The sequence below is a fragment of the Mustela erminea genome, chromosome 9 (genome assembly GCF_009829155.1).
Source record: "Mustela erminea isolate mMusErm1 chromosome 9, mMusErm1.Pri, whole genome shotgun sequence".
Taxonomy (NCBI): Eukaryota; Metazoa; Chordata; class Mammalia; order Carnivora; family Mustelidae; genus Mustela; species Mustela erminea.
In genome coordinates this window covers 6,991,495-7,015,017 of record NC_045622.1, presented here as the reverse complement: position 1 = coordinate 7,015,017, position 23,523 = coordinate 6,991,495, and the positions used below count along the sequence as shown (strand labels likewise).

The following is a 23,523-nucleotide window of genomic DNA, read 5'->3' as shown; positions in this document are numbered from 1 at the left end:
CGCCCCAAGGGAAAGCCACCAACACAAGACGGACGTGTGATGGCAGCTTCCCTCTCTCTCCAGAGACCTTTCCTTCTCCTAATGAAATAGTCGTCTTCCTTCCGCTCTTCTTTGTAGAATATGATTTTTATCGTAAGGTTTTATCAGGATGGTTCTCTCACCATCTTGGTGTCCATCCCTCCCTGCTCCCCAAGACACTCTAATTTACCCGTACCCTTCTCAGAGAACTGAGCCAATAGTACGAAGAGGCTTGTCCTGATTCGTGTTGCATGTGTTCAGCTGAAGCCCGACTGGCCTTGAGAGGGGCGGGGAGCAGTCATCTCCCTCTCACTGAACCTGTCACTAGTACCAGCTGGAAAGTGACATAACCTATCAAACGGTTAACGTTGTTTGACTGTTCAGCACTTTTTTTTTTTGGTTAAGCAACCTGATTTCCTTTTTAGGAATTCTCTCTTCCCCAGTAGAGTTTGTCTGCTGGGATTATCATCAGAAGTCCTGTGGACTCCTCCCCAAGAACTGGGGAGTGACGCAAGCCAGCCCGCTCTGCTCTTCTCTGCCTGGAGCGGGAAACCTCGCACAGGAGAACCCTAACGCCGAGGTAGCTGGACTCTTATCCCGCGCTAGCAAGGCTCCTTGGTCAGACTGTTCTTGGTCTGGAGTCCGATCGCTGCAGCTCCTGCTGGCCAGCCTTCCGCGCATCCTCTGAGCCTCACACCCTTCCAGTACACCCCGCTGGCTTCCGTTAGCCACAGGTGCGATCTGTCGCTTGCAATCACACAGTATTCCTACCATGTCCTTAGTGGTCGGTTATCTACTACATAAATAGTCTGCAGCATCTCTCCCTAAAGGTTTCTATTTTTTTTAAAGATTTTTATTTATTTATTTGATAGACAGAGATCACAAGTAGGCAGAGAGGCAGGCAGAGAGAGAGGGGGAAGCAGGCTCCCCGCTGAGCAGAGAGCCCGATGCGGGGCTCGATCCCAGGACCCTGAGATCATGACCTGAGCCGAAGGCAGAGGCTTAAACCACTGAGCCACCCAGGTGCCCCCCTAAAGGTTTCTTTACTACATGTTCGTATAATTTAAAAAAAAAAAATTGGAAGTTACCTCCTGCCTTTTAGTTTTTACCATACGGTGCTATCTCTATTTCCAGGAGGCTGAGTCCATGGTAGGGAAACCGGAATGTGTTCGCATCTCCCCGGCCTTCCTACAATACCATTCCGTAATGTTTACCAAGGAGTCAATTAAATTCGAGCCTCTAATTTTGACGGAATGTAAAAGATGAGTGGCCTTTTGAAAAGGCAAAACGTCTGCCTTTTAAGCAGGGAGCAAGTCGGCTCCGTTGTGGAACTGCGTGGGGTGCAAGCCGCTGTGCTCTCTTCCAAGGAAAACCGGGGGAGTGAGGAGCATTTGCATCTGCCAAAACTGTCAATATTCTGCAATTAAGTCAGATCTCACCCTCGAGCCGGTGTGGAAATGACAAAAGGAAAGCAGGTATGGGAGCATAAGGTTAAAAGCCGCTGCGGAGGGAGGGTGAACATGGCGTCACCCTTGGTGACGCCCCAAGAAGCCAGAGCGTTAGTGTCACTGTGAGACAGCGGGGCCACTCAACGTCTAGCCGGACAGCTTGGGGCGCTGGGTCGGCACGCCTCGCCTTCAAGTTCAGGTTTCTGTTACTACAGCTGCGTCTTCTTCCCTTACCGGTGAGCTCTCAGGCAGGCGCTCGCCTGGGAATGCCGGCTGCTTCCTCTGGCAGAGTTAGGAGCGCAAGAGCTTCCCTGAGGGGTAGGAAGGGCAGGGACAGCTTTGGGCCACTGTGCCGACCCGACAGTTTCTGCCAGCCCCAGAAGGAGCTCCTGCTCCACCTGTAAACTTGCTGATCAGAGGAGTCCTGCTGAGGGCAGACGCGGACAGACCCTCCTGTCCTCATCTGTGGTCATTGGCAGGGGTCTGCCTGGGAAGAGGGTGGCGTCTGTTCCCAACCTGTGGCCCCGAAATACTGCAGCCCGCAGTTCCTTAACTCCGTGCGAATGAGCGGAGATCAGGGCAGCCGAGTGATCCGGCTGTCACACTGTCCCTTTGAATTGTCTTGGATCCGTTCACCGCACAACTGCTCCACGCGTGGACTCTAGGGCCAGTGTAGGTTTGAATCCCAGTTCTATGTGTGACCTTAGGAAACATTTTAAACTTCTCTGTGCCTCATCTTTAAAGTGGAGATAAAATTGGGGCCCCTGGGTGGTTCAGTCAATTAAGTGTCTGTCTTTAGCTCAGGTCATGGATCCCAGGGTCCTGGGATCAAGTCCCACGTCAGGCTCCCTGCTCAGCGGGAAGTCTGCTTCATTCTCTCTCTCTCTCTTTCAATTTCTCTCTCAATTTCAAGTAAATAAAAAAAATCTTAAAAAATAAAGTGGAGATAAGATCAGTAATAACCTATAGAATTATTGTAAAGCACTTAGAAAAATGCTTGACAAAGTATATACTGTATGTAAATTAAGTAAATGTAAAACGCTTGCATAATATATATTTGCTATTATGTGTTTATTCAGTGAATGTCAACTAGGAGCCTCTCCCATGGATGGACAGCTCAGATGACCTTCTTTGAATGAGCTCAGTTGTCTGTGAAGCTAACTTGCCTTAAGGCAAAAGCAATTTACCTTTCACTGAAAGTACCTCTGGGAGACTCAGGGGACAGGAATTAATGCCCCGATTTCTCATCAGGGATAACGCTGGGATCAAGGACCTCACTCATCTCTTAGGTGCAGACCTCATTCCTTCTGGTTTTTGTTTTATTTTGAAAGATTGTTTTCTTTAATTTTTTCCTAAGAGATTAGCTTTGGTGGCTAAGTGCGGTGAGGCAGGCTTTGGGTTTTCTATGCCAGGCTTCCGTTCATTTGTGTGTCGAGGTGGGACAGGGAGCATTCTTTCCAAACTGTCACCCCCATGTGAGGAACCAGGACCACAGGCTACACTTTCAGGAACTATAGAGAAAGAACTTCCTTAACAGAAGTCCCCTAAATGCTGTCAGGGAGATCTTTTTATTTATTGGGCAAACACTGACATGGTAATTAGAGGCCTCAGGGAGTACTTCGAATGCATTAAATACCAGTTAACTTAACCCTTACCACTGCTCTGTGATGGGAGTGCTTTCAATACCCTCGTTTTATAGCCATGGCAACGGAGGTACAGTGAGGGTAAATGACACGCCCAAAGAGAGAGGTTCTCCTGAGCAGCAGGTGGACCTGGAACACGTGGGTTTGTGGGTCAGGGTTCGTGCTCAGAACCACGAGGCATCCTTCCTCCCAGGAAGCGCTCGTCTTCCAAATGCATTCTTTTTTTTTTTTTTAAAGATCTTATTTATTTATTTCACAGAGAGAGAGAATGATCACAAGCAGGCAGAGAGGCAGGCAGAGAGAGAGGAGGAAGTAGGTTCCCTGCTGAGCAGAGAGCCTGATGCCCGATGCAGGGCTCGATCCCAGGACCCTGCGATCATGACCTGAGCTGACGGCAGAGGCTTCACCCGCTGAGACATCCAGGTACCACCGTCCATCTTACTTTGGAGCGGAGCCTCCAACTGTGCGGTTCTGAGTTTATGTTACTTTAGGACCTTTAATTCGGAACCTGGCACAGGAGCCCTCCCTGGATTCAATTTGCCAGTCGTCTGACAAAACACCCCGGACAAGTTCCCAAGCCTTAAGCCACATCTGGAGGCAAAAAATCTGATCCCCAGCTGGCTAGGTTAATACCTCTTGAAGAGTGATGGAAAATTTGGAATTTAGGAACATGACTTTGCCTTAGGTTAACTATGACTTTAAATTATATGTTCAAAACAACTTCTTTGACCTCTCCCCTCCGTGACACCCTCTGTTTTTTGCTGTGTGCATTTTGGGTATGAGCTTCCTGTGTTTCACCTTCCACACGTGGAAGAACTAACCCGGCAAATGGCAATAGAGCAGAAACAAGCATCAGATTTTCATTTCGAGCTGTCGTGATTTATGGCAGATTTTCAGAAATCAAAACCCAATTCTAGAAAGGGGAGAGAGAAGGAAGACATGCAGAACTCCCTACAAAGAGAGGAGACTCACGATCAAGTAAAACTCACTCAGTCCTACCCAACAGGGAGTCTGACCGTCTGAATTCTTAACCCCAGCTCTTCCATAAAGTCATCAGATGGCCTTAGGCAGGACCCAAAGTAGCTTCTCTGGGCCTTAGTTTGCTCATCAGTGAATTCTATGGTAATTTAAACCTCAATAATCTGTAGAATTTTGGAACAATCTTTTTTTTTTTTTTATTTTTCTAAGTAGCCTTCACGCCCAATGTGGGGCTCGAACTCACAACCCCAAGATCAAGAGTCGCATAAACTCTCTCACCTGAGCCAGCCAGGCACCTCAGTACTCTGTAGAATTTTGAGGAAAGAACAGTGGCATAGCATTTTGGAGGGGAAAAAATAAGGCAATATTTATTAATCTGATTCCTTTTCTCCCTCTACTCGTTACAAAGCTATAAGTGTGTTGTGGTCTAATCCTCTCTAGTGCCATTCACAATGAAAACCAAAGTGGATGGTAAATCACCAAGTGAATTTTGCAGAAGCAAATCGTTGTAATAATATTATTTTCAATGACTTTCTTAATTCAGCCCAAAGGATGGGCTTGACAGGTGAAGTCAGGTGACTTACCTTGCTCCAAGCAGGCTCACTTGATAATCGTTTACAACCGAAGTCTGGCAGCCGCAGGGACAATTATTTTTCTCTTCATCTTTCAAGCTCATGATCTTTCTGCCTGTGTCTTCCCACCGTTCCTTGTCACTGACACCCACTGGGTAGAGCCATACATAATCTGGGATTTCCATCTCTTATTTTAAATACAAAGAAAACAAAGGCATAAGGAAAAAGAACAGTATTGTAAAGTTTATATAACTGCCATAGCTGAGGGCAAGTAAGGTTTTCCTTTAAGAGCGTCTTAACATATAATTAATTAATTATTTCTTTCAGTCACCCAATATTGGGCCGGCGCTTGAGCCTCGGCACTATGGCAGGTGTTGGGGTACACTAATGAGGAAAAGGACAACTGATAATCCAACAGGAAAGGTAATAAACAAGGACATAAACACGAGGGAAAAGTATGGACAGCTCCGGGAATGTGAGCCTGGCTGGTTCTGCCCTGGCCTGGGGCAAGAAGGCAGGGAAAGTTTCCCCAAGAAAAATGACTTTTGGGCTCAAAGATTACACAAAAAAGTACACTCTAGTCTCTAGTCTGACACCTGTTTCTGTAAGTTACGCACGATCGGTAAACTGGAGAATGGTGCCCATATACGGTGAAAGTCACATTCTTTGGTGATGTAGATTTTCTCCAGCACTTTATTTATTTGATTTGATTTGATTCCCCAGGGTTTAACTGCCACCAAGTAATGCCGTGGAAGGCAAAACCCGCACACAGAGGAGCACACAGCATGGTGTGCGAGAATACAGCTTGTGCATGTTGACTCCCCGTCCTGTAACCCTCCCCTGTCCAGGCTGGCCACGTGCTCTGTCTCCGAAGTACCTCTGGGGTGGCTCGTTCGATCTCTGAGCATTTGTCCTTTCTCCTTGTAAATGGGGAGACTCAGCCCTTCTTCACTCCACTTCCTCATAGAACTTGAGCTTTGGGGGCGATTTCCATACTCATAATAGCATATTTTAATTTATTAGGAATGAAACGTCGCTTTAATGGGACTGGTATTTTCTACCAGGATTATTGTTTTTTTGTTGTTACTGTTGCTCAGATTAGAACATTGCGTAGATTTCGAGTTGTCTGTCCCGGTTTCACTTTCCTTTAAGATTTTACAAGGGAGTATCTGTAAGCACCTTACAGCAGAAAAACACTTTTATTTAAAAGCAAACTCACATTTGAAAGTTACAGGCCCAAACCAGACATCTTTAAATAAAACTCTTTTTCAAAGAGCGCAACGTAGGTGTGTTAAATCTCAGATTTTTAGTATAATTTAAGCGGATGACTTTTACTTCACCTTGCTAAATAACTGAGACACACAGAAATTATTTGATCTATTTAAGGTGACAAACTAATTTCAGGAACCCTTGAAAATTGTATTTACAACATACACCAGACACACGATGAGGCCGAAGTGTTTTTTAAAAATAAATCGTACTCAAGCACGCTCTGCCGACAGTGTGAGCTGCCCGCTCTCAGTTTAGAGCAGGATGAACTTCGAGAAGCGGACTCACCACCTCAAAAGCTTCCCTCATGCTTCTTCCCATCCAGTCCTCCCTCCCTGGTCCCAAGCAACCACTGATCTCTTTTTTGACCTCTAGGGATTGGATTTGTCTTGAGTTTCCCGTGTTCCTCCTTCTGTAGAGTTACCTCTGTGACAGCGTCCTTGGCAGGTGCTAGCCGACCGGCTAACTACGTCTGCTGGACTTGGCCAGTGAGGCCACAGGAACCCAGAGAGATTCTTTTCTATTTTTTAAAAATTTTTTAAAGAATATTTTATTTATTTGTCAAAGAGAGATTGGGCACAAGCCAGGGGAGTGGCAGGCTCCCCAATGAGTAGGAAGCCTGATGTGGGACCCGATCCCAGGACCCTGGGATCATGACCTGAGCCAAAGGCAGACCTTAACCAACTGAGCCACCCAGGCATCCTGAACCCAGAGACATTCTTAAGAAACCACTAGTTTTCTAAAGCAGTTGTACCTTATTACGTTCTCACTAGCGGCATGTGATAGTTCAAGTTGCTATCTGTCCTCACCAACAGTGTCTTCTTAACTTTAGACATGAGGGATTTATGTATTTCTCCATCATCGTCTGTAGACTTCTGCTTGGTCGGCTTTCAGGGTTCTATTTTATCAAATCTACACATGCCTGACACTGTTGTTGTCTTCTTGATGAATTGACTTCTTTATTATGATGAAATATCCCTTTTTATCTCAAGTAAACCTCTTCTGAAATTTACTCGGATACATATTTTCCAGCAGTTGTTCTAATGTTCACAATAGGCACTTTTAAAAAGATTTTTATTTACTTATCTGACAGAAAGAGAGAGAGATCTCAAGTAGGCAGAGAGGCAGGCAGAGAGAGAGGGGAAGCAGGCTCTCTGCACCAAGCAGGGAGCCCCATGCGGGGCTCGATCCCAGGACTCTGGGATCATGACCTGAGTCGAAGGTGGAGGCTTTAACCCACTGAGCCACCCAGGTGCCCCCACAATATGCATCTTTAATTTATTAGCGTGCGAACTCAAGAAATACCATGTCCCTTCAAGTATAACACAAAGGTCGGACAACAGCGCATTCCCATTTTCTCCTTCCACTCTTTGTGTACTGCTGTCCTACCCTCTTATTCCTAAATGCATGATAAGCTCCAATACATTATTGTCAATTTTTGTTTTAAGTGGTCAATTATCTTTTATGTAAACGTAAAATGAGGGGAAAGATGTATTCGACACTTACCTACGTATTTGTCATTTCCAGCACTCTCCATTCCTTTGGGTAGAATCAAGTTTTCATCTGGCGCAATTTTCCTTTTGTCAGCAGCACTTTCTTTCATGTTTCTTGCAGTGCAAGTTCACTGGTGGCACTTCTCATAGTTCTTATTTGACAGATTCTTTATTTTGGCTTTATCTTCGAAAGATTTTGTCACATATAAAGTACTGGGTTGACGTTTGGGGGCTTTTTTCTTTCTCTCAAGCACTCAAAAAATGTTCTCTGGTTATGGCGGCCAGCCTCCAAGATGGCCCCCAAGGTTCCTCACCTCCTGGTGCTCCCGTGTTTGTGCAGCTTTGACCCCCGCTGAATCAGGGCTAACCACGTGATCAACAGAATATGACTGAAACTGCAGGGTGTCCGTCACTTTTCGGACCGGCTATCGATATGGTCAGAAAATCTTGCCGTGGGTCTCTTGTCCCATTCACTCTGGACCCAGCTGCTCGCCATGACACGAGGCTCTCCAGCCTTCTCACCAAGTGGTCCATGTGGAGAGAGAGAAACTCGTCAGCATCAATCAGCTTGTCAGACAGGAGACTGATGCCTTGGGAGTGGACTCTCTGGCCACAGTCCAGAAATTTCGTGAGATGCCTTCAAAGAGCTGCCTAAATGAGCCAGTCCCAAATTCCTTATGCACCCAAACTGTGAGACATCATCTGTCTTTCTGGTGGACAGCCGCTGGTTTTGGGGTGATTTGTTAAACTGCAGTAGATACTAACACAATTTTGGGGGCTTGCATAGTTTTAAAATTCTTAATTTTGTTTCATTCTATGTAAGGTGCCTTTTTATTTTCTTTAGGTAACTGCAGGATTTTCTTTTTGTTGTTGTTTTTCAGTAATGGGATTGTGTTGTGCCTTGGTGTTTTCTGTGTGTGTGTGTGTGTGTGTGTGTACCTTGCTGTTTGTTGAAACTCTCGGGTATGGGCATTTACAGTTTTGAACAAATTTGGAACACCTGTGGCCATCATTTCTTCAAACACATGTGTGTTACACTCTTAGACATCTTCCCATGTCACTCAGGGGTCAATTTTCCCCCTCATTTCTTCTTCTTTGTTTCATTTTGGATAAATTTTTGCTATATCATCCAGTTCACCAATCTTTCCTTCTGCAATATCTAATTTGATATTAACCCTATAAAATAGATATTTTATTTTTCATCTCTAGAAGTTCCATCTAGAAATTCTCACATGTTCATCTTTTCCTATAGACACTAAAACATATTGAAGATATTTATAACATCTATTTTAGTATTCTTGCCTGTTAATTCCATCATCTCTGTTATTTTTGTTATATTTCCATTAACTTATTTTCTCTTCATTGTGAATCGCATTTTTTTCCTGCTCCTTATGTTTATTCTTATGGTAATTTTGGGGGGACGATGAACATGGTGAACTTTATGTTATTGCGTGCTGGGTTTTATTGTATTTCTTTGAAGAGGGTTGGACTTCACTCTAGCATACAATTAAGCTATATGCAGATTAGGTCGAGGCTTGCTTCTAAACTCCTCACTGTAAATATCTGGAGTAGGTTTTTAAAATTTAAAATCATCCCAGAGGCAGGAGATCTCGGGGACCTTGACTGAATGCCCCCTGCATTCATCAGCATCTCTTTACTCTGGCTTTTGGGAACTTGAATGATTGATTCCTAGTCCTGTGTCAGCTCCTGACTCATCCTGCTTCAAGTTGCCTGGTAATTACTTGTTCTCCAGAAGTTAACCCTTTTGGGCCTCATAGAGTTTCAGCCACTGCCTGTGAAGACTGGTTTTCAGCCCACAATTCAAGCAGACTCCAGGGAGATTTCTGGTGCTCTTTCTCTGCAGATCGCCCTCTTCTCCAGTGCTCTACCCTGTGAATTCTGGCCCTTTCAACGTCCCCAAGCCCAACCTGTCTCCTCAACTCATGGACGTTTCTGGGTCCTGCCTGGCCTCCCCTCCCTGCACTGTTCTCCAGAAACTGTCTCCAGGCTAACAGCTGAGGTAACTGCAGGGCTCAACCCCTTGTCTCCCTTCTCGAAGACACCACCGCGCCATGCTACCGGTGGTTCAATACTGAAGCTGCTGCTGCTGTTATGTTTTTGGTCCAGGGTTCTAGCTGTCTGTGGTGGGAGGGTAATTCTGGAGCCCATTAATCTCTCAGGGCCAGAAGTGGAAGTTCTAACCAAAACGTTTTATTAAGAAAACTCTACATTTCCTTCCCAGTATTTGCATCCTCCTCTGCCAGCCTCATATATGTCATCGTTTCAATGACTGTGTTTGCAAAATTTTCTGGAAAAGCATATTTGTCACAGGTCCCCACAAAGACACCACAATCCCGATATAGAATAAGACCAACTGGAGGCAGCTGAAGTTGGCGAACACTCTTGGTCTTGTGGTCGGGCCTCCCACCACACTTGTGCGCGGGGCGTCTCAGTTCCAGAGGGCCCCTCAGAGGACAGGGAGGCCAGATCCTCTAATCCAAGTGACATAGTTTTAGACTCTAGGGGTGTGGTTTCCATTTGCTACACTGAATTCAGGGTTACGATCTGTCTTCTTAAGATATGGCGCCTTTTCTATTTTATAGGACTTCGAAGCTGCCCGTTTGGCTCTGTCCAGCAATAGCAATAATGCTCCTTGCTCCAGGGAAGGGGAGCCCTGGGAGTAACCAGGAAGAGATCCTAGGTAGGATGCAGTCCTTCTACGAGTGGAAGCGACTCTTTTCCCAATGATTAACAATAATACAACGATCACCGCCACCACCACTACAACAAATAGTTCACTAGTAGCAAGAATAATAAACAGAAATCATTACGAAGGATGTATGTTGAATGAATGTACTAACCAGGGTACCTTATTACTGATAGTCAATGGATGCTGGGATATGAAGGAGGGTAAAATGCTGGAGCAAGATAGACCCTTATTCCGTCTCTAAGGGTCTCCTCACTAGCTTAGGAGGGTCCATTTTACGGAATCCACTCTACTGTCTGCAGAATGTGCTCATACCGGGCTTTGGTGAACACCCAAATATGTGCATTTCCAACTTCTATTAAAAGCATTCTCCTCTCATTTCTAGCTGGTAAAAAATTAAAGCATGGTAGGTCTCAGACATAATAAGGGATAATGTAGTTGAATGAACAAGGCAATTTCGATTTCTTATTTGTTCATTAGCTTAGGATTCTTTTTTCCCCTTTCTTTTTGTAGTTTTGCCCCATAGAGTTTCAGAGAAATTTCCTGTTTGGGGGGAAAAAGAATCCCAGAAGATTAACTCACTCATAGAGCTCAAAGACGATTTTCCTTTAAGCATTATTCAAAAGAAACTAATTATCTTTAGAGAGCTAGGAGAGTTTGCAGTGACCTCTCAGGCTGATTTTGTACAGGCTTCATAGGACGAATTTTGATTGCTAAGCTCTACTCATCTAATTTTTAATTTTAATAATTTTCTGTGAAATATTAAAACATGATTCATTGTGAAATAACATTGCAGTGGCTCCTTGGTTAGCTGCAACAGTGTGTCAGAACTGAACACTGCCTTTAACATTCTTTGGCTCTATTTATTTGGTTTTGCTCCCTGTAAGTATATTGTTAAAAAGGAAAAGCTCTATTATTTGAACACATGTCAAGACCCTGATTCATCTCTGTCATCACACATGGGAAAAATTTTGAACATCACCTAGAAGGGAAACACGATGTTCTTTAAATCTAAAGAAGATAATTTTAATAAACTTGGTTCTTTCTCATAGTTTTAGACAACAAGAGAGGTTCTGGGATGGTCCTTTAAGGAACACATGGTGGATATATTAGAAAAATAGAGGGCATTCTGGAAAAACAGGAGGCTTACTGATCACATGACATGCTTCGCTGGGTGATTACTTAATTACAAGATTAGAAAAGGGCCACACATTTTTATAAACTGGAAGTGGGGAGGGCAGAGAATACAATCTTCAGTAATAAATCAATTTAGCACTTAGAAAGAAGCTTACATTGGGGCATTGCATTGTGTCATTAGTTTGTGGTAAGGATTAAATGAATTAATACATGAAAAGTGCTTCAGACGGGCTGGTATGTAGGGAGAGCTCTGTGTGGGTCGTTTCATGTAGTCACAGGGATTGGAACAATGGCTGGCTGCTTCCAAAGTTCATCCTTCATTAGGACATGGGAAGTCTGTTTCCAGAGCTGTGACCACTTGGATCATAAAACCTCACATCATTTTCTCACTAACCTGGAGACCCACGAAGCCGGCCATGATGGACATGATCGAGTCCCGCCATGCTAAAAAATTCCTCCGGTGATTTATCTGTATCTCACGTTGGCTACATTTTTTCCTATCTTTTCTCTCATTGTCATAGTCCTTCAAACAGACATTCAAGATGAATAAAGAGGGAAAAATGGTGAGAAGTAATTAAAGAAAGCAAGTAAGATTATGTGCTTTTGTTTAAGAAAAGACTTAGAATTGTATCTCGTAAATTTTCATATATAATGTCTCACTATAATTAATATCCATATTATAATTAACATTATGTTATAATTAATACCTCCAGTTGCAGGTTTTAGTTCCTCTTTGGCCCAAGAGTTATGTAAACAAATGTTCCTTCTTTACACAGCATGTCTTCCTTTTCTCTCTCTCTCTCCCCTCTTTCTTTCCATTTTTTTCCTTTTAAAATTTCTAACTAATTGGAGATTTGCTTTTTTTCCAATGAGTCTTTTTGTTGTTGTTAAGATTTTATTTATTTATTTGACACAGAGAGAGAGAGAGCATGTACAAGCAGGTGCACTGCGGAGTGAGTGGGAGAAGCCAACTGGCTGATAAGCAGGGAGCCCAGTGCGGGGATCCATCCCCAGACCCTGAGATCATGACCTGAGCCGAAGCCAGACACTTAACCAAGGGACGCCTAGGCACCTCTTTTAATGATTATTTCTAATTTATTTCTGCATTATGGTCAGATAGGGGCTGTACCATTTCAGTGGTTTGAAATTGTCCAGACTTCTGTTACCGTCCAACACTCAGTAAGATTCTGTGCATATACCACGGCAGCGTGGAAGGGAGCCGTACTCTCAACAAATGTGGCATGTATGAAAACATGTAAGTGATTTTATTATTGAATATTTTTATTGACCTAATCTTTTAGGAATGCACTAATTACGTTAATTTCTTCACATCTGCAGTAATCTATTTTTAAACTTCTAAATGATATTCATTATGGCATGTTACTGGGCACATCAATTTATGACCCATAACATTCCTTGTGAATTTGCATTTCTTAACAAAAATGATTCTGTTCTCTTTCATGTTTTTTTCCTTAAGTTCTACTTTGATGTTTGCATTGTTAACTTTTTTTTTGCAGTGAATTTTGACATAATGTATCTTTATTCCACTGTTTATCTTAACTTTTCTGAGTTACTTTTGAGTATATCTCTTCACACACAACGTAGAGTTGGATTTTGTTTTCTGACCCAATTAAAATTTGCTTCTTTTAATAATGAGATTATTTCCTTCACATTTATTTTTATAAGATCGGTTTATTACTTCTTTTATTTCACGTTTCTGTCTTTTCGCTGCTTCTGTTCTCTATCTTGATACGGTCAATGTTTGTGGTTTTTTCCTCTTTAATTTTCTTCCAGTAATTTTGTGGATTAAAGCCCATATTTAGTCTCACCATTGATGTCTTCTAAATCCTAAGGCATAAACTTTCTCAGGTTACTAAAATGAAATAATATCTAATGACTGAGAGCTATTAAGATGAAGACTTTATCAGAGACAATATTTCTTTCCATTTCACAGGTTTTTCTTGGTATCCTCTGGGAGTTCTTCCTGGATGATTGCTGAATTGTTAAAATAGTAGTGTTTTAGAATTTATGATTTCTTTCTTTTCAGGATTTATTTATTTAGGCAGAGAGAGAGAGAGAGAGACAGTATGAGTAGGGGGAGGGGCAGAGGGAGCGGAATGGAAGGAGGGGAGGTGGTCTTGATGGATCAGGAGATCACGATCTGAGCCCAAAGCAAGAGTTGGACCTTTAACCGACAGAGGCACCCAGGTGCCCCTAGAATTGATTGTTTCTACTTTAAAGAATTACAATGTGGATGGAACTAGAGGGTTATCATGCTAAGCGAACTAAGTCAACTAGAGAAAGACAAATATCATATGATCTCACTGATATGAAGAATCTGAGGGGCAGGGTGGGGGTTGTGGGGGAAGTGAGAGAAGAATGAAACCAGATGGGACGCGGGAGGGAGACAAACCATAAGAGACTCTTCATCTCAGGAAACCAACTGAGGGTTGCTGGGGGTGGGGGGCGGGTATGGAGAGGGTGGTTGGGTTATGGACACTGGGGAGGGTATGTGCTATGGTGAGTGCTGTGAAGTGTGTAAGCCTGATGACTCACAGACCTGTACCCCTGGGGTAAATAATACATTATGTGTTAATAAAAAAAAAAAAAAGAAGAAGAGCACTGAGTAATGTATAGAATTGTTGAATCATTCTATTGTACACCTGAAATTAATAGAACACTGTACATAAACTGTACCTGGAATTAAAATTAAAAACTTAATAAAGGTAAAAAAGGAGACATAAAAAAAATGATGGATTCCCTTTACTTCTGGCATTGAATGTTGCAGAGAAGATGTCTGACTCCAGTCTGGTTTTGTTTTGTTTTGATTTTTAATCTTCGCGTAGATAACCAGAGTGCTGGGTGTTGGATAAGGTTATGAGCTGGATTGTTCTGCAGCCTCACGAGGGTGGGAAGAGAATGGGGTCACACGTGGTTGAGGAAGGGAGGGAACGGAGGTGTGTCATGGAAGTTGTGTTTCCACTCTTCGCTGAAATCACGGCAGATAGTTTACACTCGTTTTTTTTTGTTCAGTCTCCAAGTACAGACGATGGACACAGCTTTCTCTGAGATCTTCCCTGGGGCTTTTACCCACCGAACTGGGAGAGTGACTTGTCACTGTGATGGATGTCCCTCTACGCAGAGTGTCCCAAATATCTCTAATTGGGGAGTGCACTTTGATCCATCAGGAGGAAGCGGTCCGGTGGAGAAAATTCTGGATGAGAGAAAACAGATCTGGCAGAATCCCCTCAGTGCTCTGACGTGACTACATGCCGTGGTTCATTCCTATAGACAAAGTGTCCTCACGGGAGTGGTCTTCCTCTTTCTCATGGTCATTTTTGCCCTTTCAGGAGGGGGTTGAGGGTCCTGCCTTCTTCTCCAACTTAGGAAGGTTCCTTCTCCGTGGCAGAAGGGATGGGGGCTGCCGTCGAGAAGACGAGGAGGCCGCTAGCGGAGTCGCTGTGAGGTTTTCCATTATCCCCCCCGGTTTGCTTTTCTGCCCGGGTCCTGCCACCTCTGTCCCGGAGGTTGCTCAGCTTTGCCTCTCGCTCTCACCCTCCTTCTCCGGGGTTGCTGGAGAGATCTGCCAAGACCTGCGGTGCTTCCTGCGGTCAGGACCGCCTCCGGGGGGGAGAACCACCGGCTTCCAGGGAGATCTCTCTTTTTTTTTTTTTTTTAAAGATTTTATCCATTTATTTGACAGACAGAGATCACAAGTAGGCAGAGAGGCAGGCAGAGAGAGAGGAGGAAGCAGGCTCCCTGCTGAGCAGAGAGCCCAATGTGGGACTCGATCCCAGGACCCCGAGATCATGACCTGAGCTGAAGGCAGCGGCCCAACCCACTGAGCCACCCACGTGCCCCCCAGGGAGATCTTTTGATCTTATCTCTCCTTGACTTTACAGATCAGATAATCCTCTCTGGGCGACATCTCGCTTTCAGCATGGAGGACTTGGTTCTGGTATTAAATTTTGTCCATTTCTGGGAGGAAGGGTTTGAAACTCATTCCAGTATCACCTTCCCTAGAATTGCGAAGATTAGAGAGAACATTTTTTGCAAAAAAAAAAAAAAAAAAAAAAAAAAAAAATCATTCACAGCTCATCTCCTTCTTGAGAGCCAGAACGATTCCTTTGAGAATTCTTTTTTTTTTTTCTGGTCCCCTTCAGCAAGGTGGCCTTAGCTCATGCAGTTTTCAACTGATTCAAGTCAGCTCCTATTGCCCCAACTTGGAGGCACTCCTTTGTTTTGAAGAGTAAATATTTGACTGGTAAGTAAATGCCTTCAGCGGCAATAATGACTTCACTTGAGCAGAAGACAACAATCAAGTCGAGAGAATACACGCTAGCTGATGATCAAAAAATCTGTGGCCTTTAGGGCTGTCACTTAGGATTGCAAACTCACTCCGATGCCAAATCCTAAGATCCGTCCTCTGATTAGTCCAGATGGAAGAGGTCCGTAGGACCTGGAATCTGCAGGGTCCTGTAGATTATCACCTTCCAATCAAACACAATCCACTGGCACATAATTATGACTTTTAATCTGATGAACTATAAGGAAACACTCTGTCTCCTTGCAAACCAATTGCTTCCTTACAAATGCTGGATTTTTGGATCACTCTGCTTTTTTTGCAATCACGGGGTGACCTCTCTGGCTACCGTAAAAATGCCAACAAAGATTTTCTGTGAGGACAATATCTGATTTTGAATTTTTTTGCTGGTCTGGAGCATGTGTGGACACCCCTGAGATATTCAACAGCACAGTGAGGGACAGAGCCATCTTGAACAGTACAGTGGTGAGCTGGGAGGTTTTTCCAGAAGGCCATGACGCGGAGTCCGTCACTCCTGCCACCACCCAGCGTACATATGTCTGTTCTACAATGTGTTCGATTTTCAGGGTGACTGCAGGCCTTCCAGAAAAACAAACAAACATCTCAAGTGTGTCTCACGATTCCCAGTTTCAGGATTCCTCTGGCCTTGAAGCAGCCCAGGGGGCTCTTCCCCAGGACCCAGGTGAGCCTTTCTTACCTGGGCCACGGAAAGGCTTCTCCCTTTTTGAGGCTTGTCATCCACAGTGCTCTAACCACGACCTCTTTGGAGCGGCGGGTGCGGGCCTGATGGAAAGGAGAGCAGCACGTGAGTAGGAGTAGGCGTGCAAGCAAGCGTGTTTCACACCCTGGGTCACCTGGAGGGTGGCTGACAGAGGTCCGAGTCGTCAAGCACTGCGACCAGCTTCACTCCAGATGCCTCCCACTCACTGCCAGACACAACTTATTTTTTGTGGATTATCTCTGGCCAAATGTTATCTCCCTGGCTTTCCTGTGCCCTTGAGGGTGCTCCTGGGCATTTCCCACCCCCCCAACCATCTATCAGATAATGATTACATAAAAAAGCAAACAAGTCTTAAATAAACCTGGGAAAATAAAGCTACTGCAAATAACTTGCTTTTGTAATATAAAAGCAATACGAAAGATTTTCGGATTGTCTTTGCTGCCATACATTACAGTGAGCACAGAGCATGAGATGATTTGAACATTCTGTCTCTAATTCCTCAGCCCTGAGTCCTCAAATAAATCCCTTACTGAAAGGATTTCATGTTCCAGCAATCACATTTCGGCTGCTCTCAACACGGCACCTTAGCTGTTTTCCTGAGTGTTACCTTTTAACTATTTCCACCACATGAGACAGAGATTTTTTGAATGTTATATACTTACATTATCTTTCTGAAGCATTTTTCCCCCTAGAAAAATGTATGCATTCTAATTTATCAGGTAAAGCATTAAGGGTGGTGTCCTGATTTAGAACATTTCCATCTCTCTCTGACATTTAGTAAGCTGTTAGCGACAACTGATGAGGGAGCTTACTGTCTTCAAGTTACATCAGTTATATAGTGCACGGAATGAGAATATATTAAGCTTATTTTTAGAATGTTCCCTCTTATAAACGCATCCAGACGTCATAGAGACTTAGCAGCCCCAGTAACGTGGGAAGTGAACTTGTCAGATATCACTCCCTTCGCAGGTCAGGTCCAATTGAAACTTAGAAAGGGAAGTAGGGGACCACTGAAGAAAATTCCAAGTGATTCAAGGAGCAGTATTTATAAACCTCTGAGTCAGTGGTGATTCAGCGCCAAAGCAGAGTGCTAAGGACACGGTTTAAAGAGACAGTGGTGTGAATTTAAGGCTCGGACCACCTGTGGTTCGTATTTGTGGGTATTTGGTGGTATGAGTAGGCAAAACATTTGGCACAAAACCGTTTCACTCCAGGCTCATTTGTGTAATCCTTCACAGACTTGAAAAGCAAATTTAAACTCTTCCTCCTCATCCTTTTTTTTTTTAAATAATTCAAGCAGAAAAGGAGGTATCTTGTGAAAGTTCATTTAAAATTAAAACTGGAAGTCTCACTGGATTTTTAAAGCATAGGACTAGCATTTCTTGAGTCTTTCACACCAGATACACCACAATTATGTGTTGGTCCCATAATACCCATTTTACAGATGTGAAACTCGACTTTGAGAGATTTCAAACTTGCTGAAAGTAACACAGCTAATAAGTAATTTTCAGTCGTGATTTAAAATCAGATACTTGCTGTCAGACAGACCAAAATGCCCTAAACCGTGCTGTCTCCTGCGGAGGAAAGAAGCAAAGCGCCATGTCGAATGAGCCAAACTTCCAAACTCAACTTGGGTTTAGAGTAAACTCTAACCATGTTAACCACTAAATGATGGAGATAAAACATCAGAAATCATTTTCGAAATTTTGGAAGATAAAAGTATAATGTATATGAAGACGGTACCTGTCTGTCTTTGGATTGATCCTGGTAAAATTATAACTGCCAATTTTCATCCTTTTTCCTTTTGAATGTTGAAGACAGATTCAGGGCAACTTTGTCATATTAGTGATCATCGCTCTATGTGTATCTGACAATTTTCCTTCCAGAATGATGTTGGATTATGACGAGTTTCCTAAGTGGAATATGTGGGGGACCACGTATTCAGGTTTTTGACATCAGTTGGTCATGTGGGGACAGACTCCAGCAGAGATTTTAAAAGGGCCGGAAGCATGCGATGCTTAACAATGTAGCGTGTTCTTCCGGCCTCCCACGGCAGGACTGTGATGGGGCCCCCGTCCCACCAGAGTAAATCTGGCTCCTTGAATGACTGGACCCCTTCCATGGCTGGCCAAGGTGTGTGTGCAAGCGGTACAAAGCAACCGCAGAAACGTTATATCCTTGGGGCACGGACAGCCCTTAGAGCTATAGAAAGGAAACCATGCAGAACGGGAAGGTCCCCAAAGACTGGGATTCATAGAGCAATACATCTTACACCCATCCATACATTAATTTATCTGGGGGCCATAGGGCTGTCAATCTTTTATTATTCAACTAAATTGTTAAGAAGAAAAAAAAAACAAAACCTTGTTATCATTTCAGAAATGAAAGGCCACTTTAAAGACAAAACAAGGAAGGAGCTGAGATGGGAGAGAACAGCCTTCTGAATGGAGTAGGTCTACCTTCCCTAAAAACTCACTATCTGGCACTTAGCTCTAATTTTGGCCTCCACCTGTCGCGAACTAAGTCATGGGTCAGCACGAACTGTTGCCAGACAAACCTGGACAGTGAAGCGTCTGGAAGCCACACACAAGTCCTAGAACTTTGGCTCACTCACCAGACCTGAGGGAAGTCTGGAAAAAGTGCCCTAAAAAGAAAAAAAAAAAAAAAAAAGCCCAGAACAGGGTCTTATGCATACGGTGTGCTCGAAAAGTGTTCATTGTCGCAACTGAAGAAAGCTGAGGACAGGCAGACAGGGAGCACCCCAGGGCTCCCTTGAGGATGCCCACTCCCCTCAGTGCACTGCTGGGAGGCATGGGGGTGGGGCTGCAGCATGAAGGTCAAAGCCCTCCCCTCAGGCACCAGCCCGTCAGCCCCAAGGCCCAGACTGAGGCCATGCTGCTCACAGTGACTGAGCATTCCCTCAGGAGCCCCCACGCCATCCTCTGCCTCAATGGGCCTTGGGATCCTCTGGCTGGGACCTTCCGTAGAGTCCTGCAGAGATCACCAGCTTTCAAGATAAGTAGACCTGGCTGGAATCTTATTGACATCTACAGACGTTCTTCTCCTCAGACTAATGGCGCCTGAGGACCTACATTAAAACATGAACAGGCCAACTGCATTGAACACAGGCGTAAACAAAAATAAAAAGTTTATGTACTAAAAGCAGTTATTAAAATACCCCACTAAAAATCAGGGTTTATGCCTTATTTAAAAAAAAAATTTTTATATCTCCATTCATTTTGAATGTCAGTCTTGCTGGATCAAGTATTCTTGGCTGCACGTTCTTTTCGTTTAGTTTCCTGAATACTTCTCGCCAGCCCTTTCTGGCTTGCCAGGTCTCTGTGGACAGGTCTGTCGTTATTCTGACGGGCTTTCCTCTGTACATAAGGAATCTCTTCGCCCTAGCTGCTTTCAAGAGCTCCTGTCTAAAATTACGATTCATCATTTTCACAAGCAGGTGTCTCGAGGTCTTTCTAGATTCTATGATCTTGGGGGCGGACCTTTCTACCTCTAGGACACAAACGCTGGGTCCATTTGCCGGACTGGGAAAATTTTCGTGGAGAATTTGTTCAACTGTATCTTCTAGTCTTCCTTCTTTCTCCTCCCCCTCAGGGATTCCAATAATTCTGACGTTGGAATGTCATGGTGTCATTCATTTCCCTAATTCTGTTTTCATGGCTTCTAAACTGTTTGTTCCAGGCAAACACTGTTTTTCCAGGCAAAAACTGTTTGTTCCTGATCCTTCTTCGCTACTGGTTTGTCCTCCAGATCACTAATTCTATCTTCTGCCTCATTACCCTAGCTGTTAGAGAATTTAGATTCGATTGGAACTCATTGAGATCATTGTTAACGTCTTCCCTGGTGGCTTTCACTTCTGCCCTAATCAATTCCATTTTGTCATTAAAGGCTTTCTCCAGCCTAGCCATTGCCTGGATTCTTGTTAGCCTGAACTGTTTATGTCCATATCCAATAGCTGTGATGGAGAGGGCACAGTCTCCGAATTTTTCCTCTGTTGGGTGTTCCTCCTCCTAGTCATTTTGGTGAGAGGTGGCTGAGGGAATGTGTAGCTGAATATATCAACCATGATCCAGGCAAGGTGCACCCTGGAAGCTTCTGAGCAATCAGGAGTCCCCACCAAAAAGAAAGAGAAAAGAAAAAAAAAATAGGGAGAGAGAGAGAGAGAGAGAAAGAGGAAAAAAAAAAAAAAAAAAAGAGAAGACTCAGCCCAAATGGGCCCCAAAGGTAAGACTTACAAAGTATACAAACAAAAACAGACAAACAAAAGGACTGGCAAAAGTAAATGACAAGGGGAAAAAAAAAAAAAAAGCCCAGCCAAATGAACCCCAAGTATAAGATTTATATACTACCAGAACTGACAGAAGTTTGCTCACTTCTACGGAACCCCTCCTTTCTCTGTGGTTCATAGGAAAACAAGGCTTCAGCTATATCTCTCCATCAGAGTGTTTTATTTTCTAATTGCCCTTTCTACCTTCATAATGCTTTTTCTTCCTTGCTCGTATCTCGGATAAAAGGTTAAGAAAGGTTTTTCTTCTCCACTTGCTCCTGTCTCCCTTCCCAAGGACCGATGAGGTAGTTTAGTGCTCTCAGACATTTGTAGGTTTCCCTGCAGGACGTTTCTTCTATTTGTATGACCATCGTTAACCACCGGCCTTACAAATTCCCAGGCATCCATCATTCTCCATTCAGACTTAAATATATGTATCTCGGTGGAAAACTGCACACATACACACACACACGCGCGCGTGCATGCACGCGCACACACGCACACACGCGCACATACGCACGTGCATGTCTGTAGAGACCGAGACTCACAGTCACACGGTTTCCTCGCCATCTTGTGTCCCACTGGAAACTCTGTTCTGATCTGCATTTTGTCAGCTTACAGTCCTTCCCGAAGTATTTCGGGATAAATCTCGAAGGGTGAAGTAGCCCTGGGTGTCGGCACAGCAGCTCCCAGCCTCCCCCCGACCCTGGCAGGGCTCTCTCAGCGAGGGCTAAGATTTGGGGCTGGGACCCTTCTCCCTCCGTTCCATGCGTCTCAATCTCCTGTCTTCTCCCTGGTCGCGCTGACCTTCTCCTTTGTGCGGAACACAGTTGTCATGTCTGACGTCCTACACATTTTTTAATGCCTGACTTCAGGAGTTCTCCACCACATGCCCAAGCGTGTTTTGTTTGCTTGTTTTTAATCTTCTCCCAACAGTTCTGTCTGAAACTCCATGAGCGCTTCAAATTTGCAGACTCGAGGCTTTCTCCAACCCAGCAAAATGTCCTCTATTATTTCCTGAATTAATGCATTCCTGCATCTGTTCCCTTTCCCTCCTTTGGAAGTCCTATTATTCACATGTTAGGTCTCTGCATCTGTCCTCCGACCCTTTTTAAAAATTTCTCATAATGATTTCCATCTCTTTGTGTTTTTCCTTTTTTGTGTGAAGCTCTCTTTCTCTCGATCATACAGACCCCAATGTGAGCCCCAGCAGAGAACAACAGCGCCTTCACTTCAGCTCTGGAACACGTAAAGTTAAAAAAAAAAAAGCTGGGGGGGTGCCTCTTTTGAGGTCGAGCCTTTTTTTTTTTTTTTCTCATATCGAGATGGAATTTCTTTAAGAGCTATTGTTATTTTTTTCAAATGTCATCGAAAAATTAAAGTTGTCTTTCCTCTCCTGTGGTTCTTGTTTACAAGGAGCTGCTAGTTTGGGGCCTTCTGCTTGTTTTTCCTCCTCTGGCTGCCCGGTCCTATAGGTGCTGCTGTTTCGGTTCTTCCCGATCAAGGCCCTGTTCCCTCTGGGCTATTTGCTGAGCAGGTGAGGAGGCTCTTGAACGTCAGCAAAGCTGGGTGGAGCAGGGGTGAGGTACAGGGGATGTAGCTCCTGGCAAGCAGTCAGCCCTTGCTCATGGTCAAATGTCTCCTGGACAATTCTTCTCCATGCAAGGACCCAGCCACACAGATTGATCCTTTCCATCCAGCGGATCTTTCATCCTTCAGAACTTACTCATGATTTTCTGTGGGATCCCTGGGTGAAGGCAGGAACCCATACACGTTTCTGAAGGTGATGAACATGTGCTGTTCAGATAGAGCGGGGCAAGGAGCTCATGTGCGTGTGTTGGGAGCATGTACAGGGTACAGCCGCAGTTTAAATAGGAATGGTCCGAAGTGGCTTTCCTAGGTGCACAACATAGAAGACTGTTGAGCCATGAGGCTCTCTGAGGCATCAGCATCCCAGGCAGAGGGGCTAGCCAGTGCAAAGGCACTGAGGTGAGAAGAAGTCTGGAGTATTCAAGAAGCAGCGAGCAGCTGGCGGGACTGGAAGGCAGTGGAGTAAATTTGGAGGAGAATATTACGAGATGGGCTTAGAGAGGTCACGGAAGGCCTGATCAGTGAAGAGGCTATTGCAACACTCCAGACAAGAGGCAGTGGTGGCGGGCTCTCTGGTGGCAGTGGCAGGGAGGGGTGGAGTGTAAAGTCATCAAATTGCAGATACTTTCTGAATGCAAAGCCAAAGGGATTTCCTGACTGATTTGAGGGACAGTGTGCGATAAAGAAAGGGAATAAGGATTTTATTAACTTAAGCAACGCTGATGTAGCACTTACACTATGCGTAGGTACTGGTCTATGCATCTGACAAATACTAGCTCATTTAATCCTCATACTACCCTTACTTGTGGCCCTGGGTCCCTCCTCAAAGGACATTTTATTGGGGTTCCTCTACATATGGAAAAAAAAAGAAAAAAACTCTGACTTTAAGGAGATGCTGAGATTTTGGCTTTAACAGGTGGAAGCATGGGTGCTACTGACTGAGATGGGGGAGACTGTGGGGTAAACCAAATTTGAGGGCGGCAGGAAGATCAGAAATTTCATTTTGGGCATATTCATTTTGAGATATTCTTTCAGACCTCCAGTGGAGTTACTGAGTAGATGGTTGGATGGATTAGCCAAGATCTCAGGCAGGGAGGTGCAGCATGGGAGTATAAATCCGGCAGTCACCAATACAGGGATGATCTATTTAAAGCCATGAGATGCCAGGGGAGAATAGGGAGAAAGAGGAGAGGGCCTAAGAATCAAGCACTGGGCATGGAGAAGAATATAAACCAGTAAATGAGGCAGCCTGTGTGTGGGCATGAATGCCAAGTGAGAAGAGTGTCTTTAAGAAGTCGAACGTGATCGAACATACCAAGCATTACTGGTCCATCAAGT

General features: G+C 44.2%; 1 long non-coding RNA gene across 1 annotated transcript in view; it reads right to left on the bottom strand.

The window, feature by feature from the left end:
• The window catches only part of LOC116598215, a 127,271-nt gene that overhangs the window by 7,109 nt on the left and 96,639 nt on the right, over positions 1 to 23,523 (bottom strand). The window contains exons 8-9 of the long non-coding RNA XR_004289005.1: positions 16,287 to 16,372; positions 4,672 to 4,846 (exon numbers count right to left, since the gene is read on the bottom strand). This is a non-coding gene — a long non-coding RNA (uncharacterized LOC116598215). The remainder of the gene's footprint in view (positions 1 to 4,671; positions 4,847 to 16,286; positions 16,373 to 23,523) is intronic.